Source organism: Papio anubis, chromosome 7 (assembly GCF_008728515.1).
Source record: "Papio anubis isolate 15944 chromosome 7, Panubis1.0, whole genome shotgun sequence".
In the NCBI taxonomy this organism is placed as follows: Eukaryota; Metazoa; Chordata; class Mammalia; order Primates; family Cercopithecidae; genus Papio; species Papio anubis.
This window is the reverse complement of record NC_044982.1, coordinates 6,926,933-6,934,853: the sequence shown is the minus strand read 5'-3', so window position 1 is coordinate 6,934,853 and position 7,921 is coordinate 6,926,933. Positions and strand designations below refer to the sequence as shown.

Sequence of the window (7,921 nt, the reverse complement as noted above, 5' to 3'; positions counted from 1 at the left end):
TGTGCTGGCCCTGTCTGCCTACCTGCTCGGCCACCCTTTCCACCGAGGGGTCCTGAGTTTCCCACAACCCAGCCCAGGGTGCAGCCCCTGCAGAGGCAGCACCGTGCTGTTGAAAGAGCCCAGGCCTGGGATCAGCTAGGCTTGGGCACATGGTTGAACCTCTCTGAGCCTCACTTTCCTCATTTGTAAAATGGGATGGTCGCCACATTAAAGAGCGCTAGTGAGAATCACAGGCCAAGAGCATAAAGCACTCAGCATGCTGTGAACTGAATGAATGAGCGCTTCCATCCCTGTCATCAATTTCATAGCCTACCTGGGAGTTAAGACGGAGGCAGTGCAAAGTGCTGTAAACAAGACCCATGTGCTATGGAACTGCCAGGAAGGGCGGCAATTCTGAATGGGGAGCTGGGAAGGCGTCACTGCAGAGACGCGTGTGCTGAGCCTGAAAGGAGGCTCCCATTCCTGCAGGCGGCAGAGCTGGGGAAGAGCATCCTAGGAAGACAGCCATGCACACACGTGCATGCCAGCATGGGCTTTTCTCCTTTTAATGGTGTATGTGATTTAATAGGGATGTAACGGTGCCCGGGAACTGCCTTAGCAGTTTTGAATGCCTATTATCCTTTAAGGCTGGCTCTGAGAGAGCCACAATTTCTTGAGGTATGAGTCCACGGAAATCACTCTCCATTAGCATGAGATTATGAAAAGAACTCAGCCCGGGAGAATTTTGGTGAGTTTTGGGAAGTGGTGCAGTTGAGATGACAATAGACACTTTTTTTTTTTTTTTTTAAGGCAGAGTCTCGCCCCAGGCTGGAGTGCAGTGGTACGATCACAGCTCACTGTAGCCTCAGCCTCCTGGGCTGTGATCCTCCCACTTCAGCCTCCCAAGTAGTTGGGACTACAAGAGTGCACCACCACACCTGGCTGATTTTTTTGCTTTCTGAAGAGACAGGATATTGCTATGTTGCCCAGGCTGGTCTCTAAATCCTGGTCTCAAGCAACCCTCCAGCCTCGGCCTCCCAAAGTGCTGGGATTACAAATGTGAACCACCACACCTGGCCCTGAAAGACTCTTGAAGGAAGAGGATGCAGAGGCTCCTGCCTGCAACAGGCAGCACCGGACTCCCCTCCCGAGGCTGCTGTACCTGTGATTTGAGGAGCTCAGACATCTTTTCCTAGCAGCCCCGCCAGTGCTGGCCTGACAAACTGCCTACAATTCCATCATCACTCATCCTAAAATGTAATATTTTGTCTAGGAGAACACTTTGCTTTATTATTGAGGGAAAAGGAAGATGGAAACTTACTTTACTTGAGTACCTACTATATGCCAAGCATGAAATGGGCACCTCTCACATTGCCTTTGAGCCCACAAGGCAGCCAGGCCAGAGAGGGGAGCTACTCACCCCTTCAGGTGAGAGAATGGAAACTCAGAAGGGCCTGAGGCTTGCCAAGAGCTTGGCAGACCAGGATGGGAACCAGAGCTGACTCTCCACCCTCGCTTCGGCCACGGCACTCAGCCACTTCTCCTCTTCCCTGGCTGTGGCTCCCTGGAGCACGGGGTGAGATAAAGCAGGGTTTGGGGGCACTCGGGCCTGGGTTCAGGGGCAGACCTGCTGCCAATCAGCTCTGTGGCCTGAGCAGTCGCATCTCGGGTGTGTCTTCATCTGTGGATGGGCCAGCAGCAGCACTGACCCCACGGGGTTATGATGGGGACAGAAGGAGCTACAAAGTCTGTGACACAGCACCTGGGCCAGGGCTCAGGAAGGGGCAAGACCGTGTTGTCTTCTTACCAACTCCCACATGGTCAGGCATTGACAGCCCCAGCTCCCAACCCAGGCACACCCCACCCCTTCTCCGACCTTGACAGCAGCAGGAGTGGGATCCAGCTCCCTGTCCCCCACGTCTCCATCCTGGAGGATCTGAGGCAGAGCAGGCAGCGGCCCAAAGAGTTGGCCTGTGAGTGAGTGTGAGTTTGTTCTTGGGGCCGGGCAGCCTCTGCAGGCTTCTGCCTCCTCCCCGCACCACTCCCGGCAACTGTGATTCTCCATTCTTTTCCCCAGGAACCTACTTCAGGGAACCACAGAGGCCAAATTCAGAATCCCTACTTGCACCACTGACCTTTTGCCCTCTCCAAGGCCGGAAGCAAGCCCTTGCCTGCTGCACGCCTCAGTTGCCCCGTCTGTAAAGTGGGCAGCCCATCAAATTCACATCTCCCTGGCTGAGAGTCATCTGGAGAAATAATGAGTACGTGACCTAATGAAAATTGCACGGTGCCTGCCAAGCGAAGTGGGTAAGCCATTGGCCCAGCACTGTCATTACAGGAGGTGAAGCAGCGCGTGGGCTGATGACTGGCAAGGGGTGCCGGAAGCTTTCATCATGGGTTCCCTTGGGAGGCCAGGTAGGTCAGCTTTGAAAACACACAGTGCTGCGGGGCCTGCCTTCCTGTGGCTTCCAGGCCAGGTTGTCCAGAATTCTGCCTGTGCAGCCCTGCCCCCTGCAAGCAGGAGCCAATGCACCTGCGCAGCCTCCTCCCATCTGCAGAGGAGGAAGCTAAGGTGTAGGGAGGGTCAAGGTACTGGCCTAAGGTCCCACAGCCAAGGGGTGGCTGGGAGGTGCAGCCAGGTCTGCCTGGCACAGAGTCTGGTCTCCTGACCACGATGCCAAGCTGGTTATTACCATCACCACAATAGAACACTAATAATAGTTGTCATAATTATTATTATTGTGGAGGGCTGTTCTCCAGGCAGGCGGGTCTGGGTTGCTGCGTCACTGGGGACAGATGGCTGGCCAGTGCCCACAATGAGGCAGGGTCCTGTCCCAACCAGCACTAGGAGAATGCTGGAGACAGGAGGCTGAGCCCATCCTGCAGCCTGGGTCAGCAGCCTGGGGCCTCACCCCACCCTCCATCCAATGCTGGGCGCGGGTGGCCTCTGCAATGCCCATCTGCCCTGGAGGGCTCTGGTGATGGATACAGTGGAGATTCGTTGATATGAACATTAAACATTCAACCAGAGGCACTCACCACTTTTATAAAACAGAGTCCCCCGTGCCAGCCAAGAACCCTGAGTTTCAAAGGCTCCTGCTCTTGCTGGTGAAAGACCCTGGGTCCAGGCTGCCAGAGCCCAAAGCCTAGTGCTTGTGCCCACTCCTTGTGCGACCTTGGGCAAGACTCCCCACAAGTTGCTCTGTTTCTCCATCTGCATGACGGTGCAAAATTCAAAGTCGTTGTGAGGATGAAGTGAGCTAGTCCTGTGTCTGGCCCACATCCATGCTCAATGAATGCCTGCACTGCCATCCTGTCAGGTGGGTGCAGCCAGAGGAGCGGTCGGCCTGATGCTGGGGGAGTCACTGACAGATGACTGTAGACTGACTTTGACTCTATGAGAATGGGTGGCCTCTCATGTAGTCAATGTGTGGCTGCTGCGGCTGTGACATTCCCATGACCCCAGCAGGCATCTACCATGGGCTGGTGAAACCAGAGAGCTTGCTGGCCATGGGGATACAGGGGTGTGTGTGTGTGTGTGTGTGTGTGTGTGTGTGTGTGTGTGTGTGTATGCATGTGTGATCCTCGGGGCTCTGAGACGGCAGGGAGCTTGCAAAACAGGTTCCCGGCTTCCCTGTTCCCATCAGGATTCCAGCTGGATCTTGTTCTGCTCTGTCCTGCCAGCCCCGACTGTGGGAAAGACGTGGAAACTGCTCCGGACCCATTCCTGGCCTGCAGGACGTGGCCCATCCAGCTACCCCCACTCTGGACTTGGAGGCCAAGGCCACAGCCTGGAGATCAGGTAGTCCAGTGCCTATGTCAGCCCCAAGCTGGCCCTGTGAGCTCCCAACAGGATGGGTGCCCAAACTGCAGTTTGCCTGAAAGGGATGGCTCCGTAGACACAGGCCTGAGAAGGGCTGGGGTAATTTCTTTCTGCTCTCTGAGGCAGTATTCTAGGTCCTGGGGATCTGGGGCATAACCAGGATTCCTCTCTCCCTGATGTCTGCCCTGCATACTCTATGCCTAGGTGACACAACGTAGGATTCAGGGGCTACAGTGCCCAGCTCAGGCCTTCTGAAAGCCGGGCCTGCAGGCTCCTCTGTGCTCCCCTCTCCTGGCTCCCTGAATCTGTTCCTCCTCCCTTGAAGCATCCCAGCCACCCTGCAGAGCCTGATGCAGGGCTTACCCCTGGGGGAATATTGGGGCAGTGAAGGAAGAGAGTGATACATCACTGAATGGCTGAGGATAGGGAACGCACCAGGGACTGTGCGTGACATGGAGTTAGTGCTCACCAGGACACTTGAACCTGAGTCTGTCAGAGCCCAGAACCAGAGCTCTCACTCACAGTGTCACACCACCCCTTTCATCCATCCATCTGTCCAGCTATCCATCCATCCATCCATCTGTCCACTCACCCACCTACCTACCCATCCATCCATCCACATATCTGTCCCTCTATCCATCCATCTACTCTTCCATCTTCCCATCCATGTATCCACCCACCCATCCATCCATTCATCCATCCATCCATCCATCCACTCCATCTGTCCATCCTATCTGCCCATGCATACCATGCCCATCCTATCTGTCCATCTATCCATCCATCCTTGTCTTACATCTTCTTCATTCAGTACCCATCTCCTAAGCCACACTAGTGGACGCCAGGTTCTGTGCCAGGTGCCAGGGTGCCAGAGATGAATGAGTAGAGGTCCTGATACTCATTCAGGCTGGAGAGACAAGTCTGGGCATTGTTTCAGTGGAGCATGGGATAACAAACGCTCTGGAAGGTCAGCCCAGGAAGCTGGGGCAACTGCAAGAGGCAGAAAAGTGTTGCTGAAGTCCAGGTAAGCTGGGCTTGGTCAGAGAACACACTGAGTTGGGGAGAGCATTGGAACAGGCCTTGAGAGCTAGAAAGGAAGTCACCAGGCAAAAAAGGGGACTGTCCATGGCAGCCCAGACAGAGGCAGGCGCACACGCAAATGCAGGATGGGAAAGGTACATTTGGGGATGACAAATGGACAGAGCAGAGTCAGCACGGTCAGGATGGGCTGGGAGGAGAGGGCAGGAGAGGCCCCCAGGGAGGAAGGGCTGGAATGCCTGGCCAAGGGTCTGCACCTGATTCTTTATTTTTATTTTTATTTTAATGCTGAGATGAGTTAAGGCTTTGGGGGACTGTTGGGAGTCCGCACCTGATTCTTTAGGTAGTGGGAGGGGCGGCTGTTAGGCAGGGAAGATGCATGATCAGTTTGGCAGTCCTAGAGGGGGATGGATTGGAGGTGGCAGGCCATGAGGGACTGCTGTGATGGGCCAGACGACCAGTGCTGGTGGGAGCACCGAGGCCTGGAGAGAGGCAAGACCTGCCAAGGTCCTATTGTGAGTGCTCCCAGGCAGGCAGGAGCTCAGGGCCCCAGGTAGCATGGCAAAGGGCCCAGGTGCTGAGGCCATGGGACTGGATGGGGCAGGTGTGCCGTGGCTTTGTGTGGGGGCAGTCTCTTCCTTTCTGTCCTCTCTGAATGAAAACAACACCAATGGCCGGGGGTGGCAGCTCATACCTGTCATCCCAGCACTTTGGGAGGCCGAGGCGGGTGAATCACCTGAGGTCAGGAGTTGGAGATCAGCCTGACCAACAGGGCGAAACCCCGTCTCTACTAAAAATACAAAAAATTAGCCAGGCCTGGTGGCAGGCGTCTGTAATCCCAGCTACTCGGGAGGCTGAAGCAGGAGAATCGCTTGAATCGAGAGGCAGAGGTTGCAGTGAGTTGAGATCGTGTCATTGCACTCCAGCCTGGGCAACAAGAGTGAAACTCCAACTCAAAAAAAAAGAAGAAAAGAAAAGAAAAGAAAACAACACCAACAAGGTTTGGTAAACATGTATTTTCTTTCCTTTTCTGGGGAGGTAAGTGGGGGTCATAGCTGACCCCAGCTTCTTGTTCCCAAACTCCTGGAGCCCTCCCCGCCTGCATGCTGGAGGTTGCACTGTCCCCTGGGTCCCTTCTAGCTTGCTGTGTGGCCTCAGTTAGGTCTTTTCCCCTCTTGGCCTCAGTTTCTCCCTGGCTTCATAGAGCTTAGCCGTACCTGCTCTGCCCACTGTGAAGGATGGCAGGAGAATGGAAGACGAGGTAGTGCTTCTGGAAATTCGAGATGCCAATTCCAAGCCTAGGTGCCTCCCTGCCTCCCAGGAGCCTCCCCTGTTGTCCTGGTCATCGCAGCGCTGTGCTGTGGCCACCAGCAAGACCGGCGGCACCAAGGGGCCCCCTAGCGGCCTGAGGAGTTGCTGCAGCCACATGGGCCCAGGCACATCCTTCCCAGACACCAGCTGATGTAGGAACTTTCTTGGGGACCCAGACCACGTGCCAGGCACTGCGCTGGGTGCCAGGCCAGGGAAACACCATCTCCTGGCAGCCCTGTGAGGTGGGCCTTTCCCCATCTTATACCTGTGCACACCTCCAGGGGACTGTTCCATATCATCAGGTTGCTGGACAGCCACAGGCTGGACTATGCCACTGAAAATCAGTGAAATAAACAAGAGGCAGAACATAAATAAAAAATAACATGAATATGTATTTATCTTAAAAATAAAGACTGAGTATGCTGGCTCAGGCATGGGCTTTCTCTGGGAGATTACATAAGAGACTGGCATCACTCAGGATTTTCTGGAAGGCTCCCTGGGAGGCGGGGGCAGGGGCGTGGGCATAGGGTAGGAGGGACCCATGTTCACTGAATTTCATTTTGAACTTTCTCATTTTTTTTTTTTTTTTTTTTGAGATGGAATCTCAAATCTCCAGCCCAGGCTGGAGTGCAGTGGCATGATCTTGGCTTACTGCAACCTCCACCTCCTGGGTTCCAGTGATTCTCCTGCTTCAGCCTCCCAAGTAGCTGGGATTACAGGTGCATGCCACCACATCTGGCTAATTTTTTTTTTGGTATTTTTAGTACAGACAAGGTTTCACCATGTTGGCCAGGCTGGTCTCGAACTCTTGACCTCAAGTGATCTGCCCACCCCGGCCTCCCAAAGTGCTGGGATTACAGGCGTGAGCCACCACGCCTGACCCTTTCTGATTTTTTGAACTATATAAAAGTATTGTCCATAGTTAAAAATACACTAAAGATTTAAGAAGTCATAGACTCATAGGCTCAGGGACAGAAAGGAGCATAGTGGAAGTGTTCTCATTTTCCCCTCAGTTACAGCAGAACTGACAGGCGGCTGCTCAGCAACTATTTACTTGCCTGCCTCCAGTGATGGGGTGCTCATCCCTTAAGTGGCCAGCTCCCAGTGTAGAAAGACCCTCTCTCTATGAGTGGAGATGCATCGCCCTGGTTTCTACCCACTTCCTGAGATAGCCGTGTGGGAGTCTGTAGGATAGCTAGTATTGGCTGAGCCCCCACCGGATGCCAGTCAGTGGCTATGGATTCAGCCCCAGAGGAGCTCAGAATCTAATTTCTGGGATCTCAGCATTGGGCAGGGCACTGAGGCCATTTGGTAGAAGCTGCAGCCAATGCACGACCTGCCCCACTGCACACCAGGCAGGCAACCTGGAAGAAGCCCCTGGTCCATCCGTGGTCCCTGTCATTCCACTGCATTTCATCATCTGACTCCGCCTCCTCTGTCAGCCTTTACAGAAAGGCCTTGGCCTCCGTGGTGGGGTGCTCACACCCTTACACTGGGTGCTCTCATTGGCTGTATCTGACTGGGTCTCAGCCAGCTTAGATTCCAGCTCAGCATCCCTGAGCCTCAGTTTTCTCATCTATAAGATGGGGGTTAATAATAGTACTCACCCAGGAAGTGGCCAGGAGGAGCAAGTGGGACGATAGTGATAGGCACTGTGGAGTGTGGAGGGAGCCCGAGAGATGACAGAGGAGAAGGGTCCACCACCCAAGGCTGCTGCCAGCACATAGCATGTGGGTGTCAGGAACAGGACATGCGGCCTCCCCGTCACACAGA

General features: G+C 54.4%; 1 long non-coding RNA gene across 1 annotated transcript; it reads left to right on the top strand.

Moving 5' to 3' along the window:
* Window positions 1–981: 981 nt before the first annotated feature.
* LOC108586983 lies at window positions 982–5,618 on the top strand. The gene is made up of 3 exons (XR_002523523.2): window positions 982–1,555; window positions 2,057–3,781; window positions 4,737–5,618. It is a non-coding gene; the product is annotated as an uncharacterized LOC108586983 (long non-coding RNA).
* The last annotated feature ends 2,303 nt before the right edge of the window (window positions 5,619–7,921 follow it).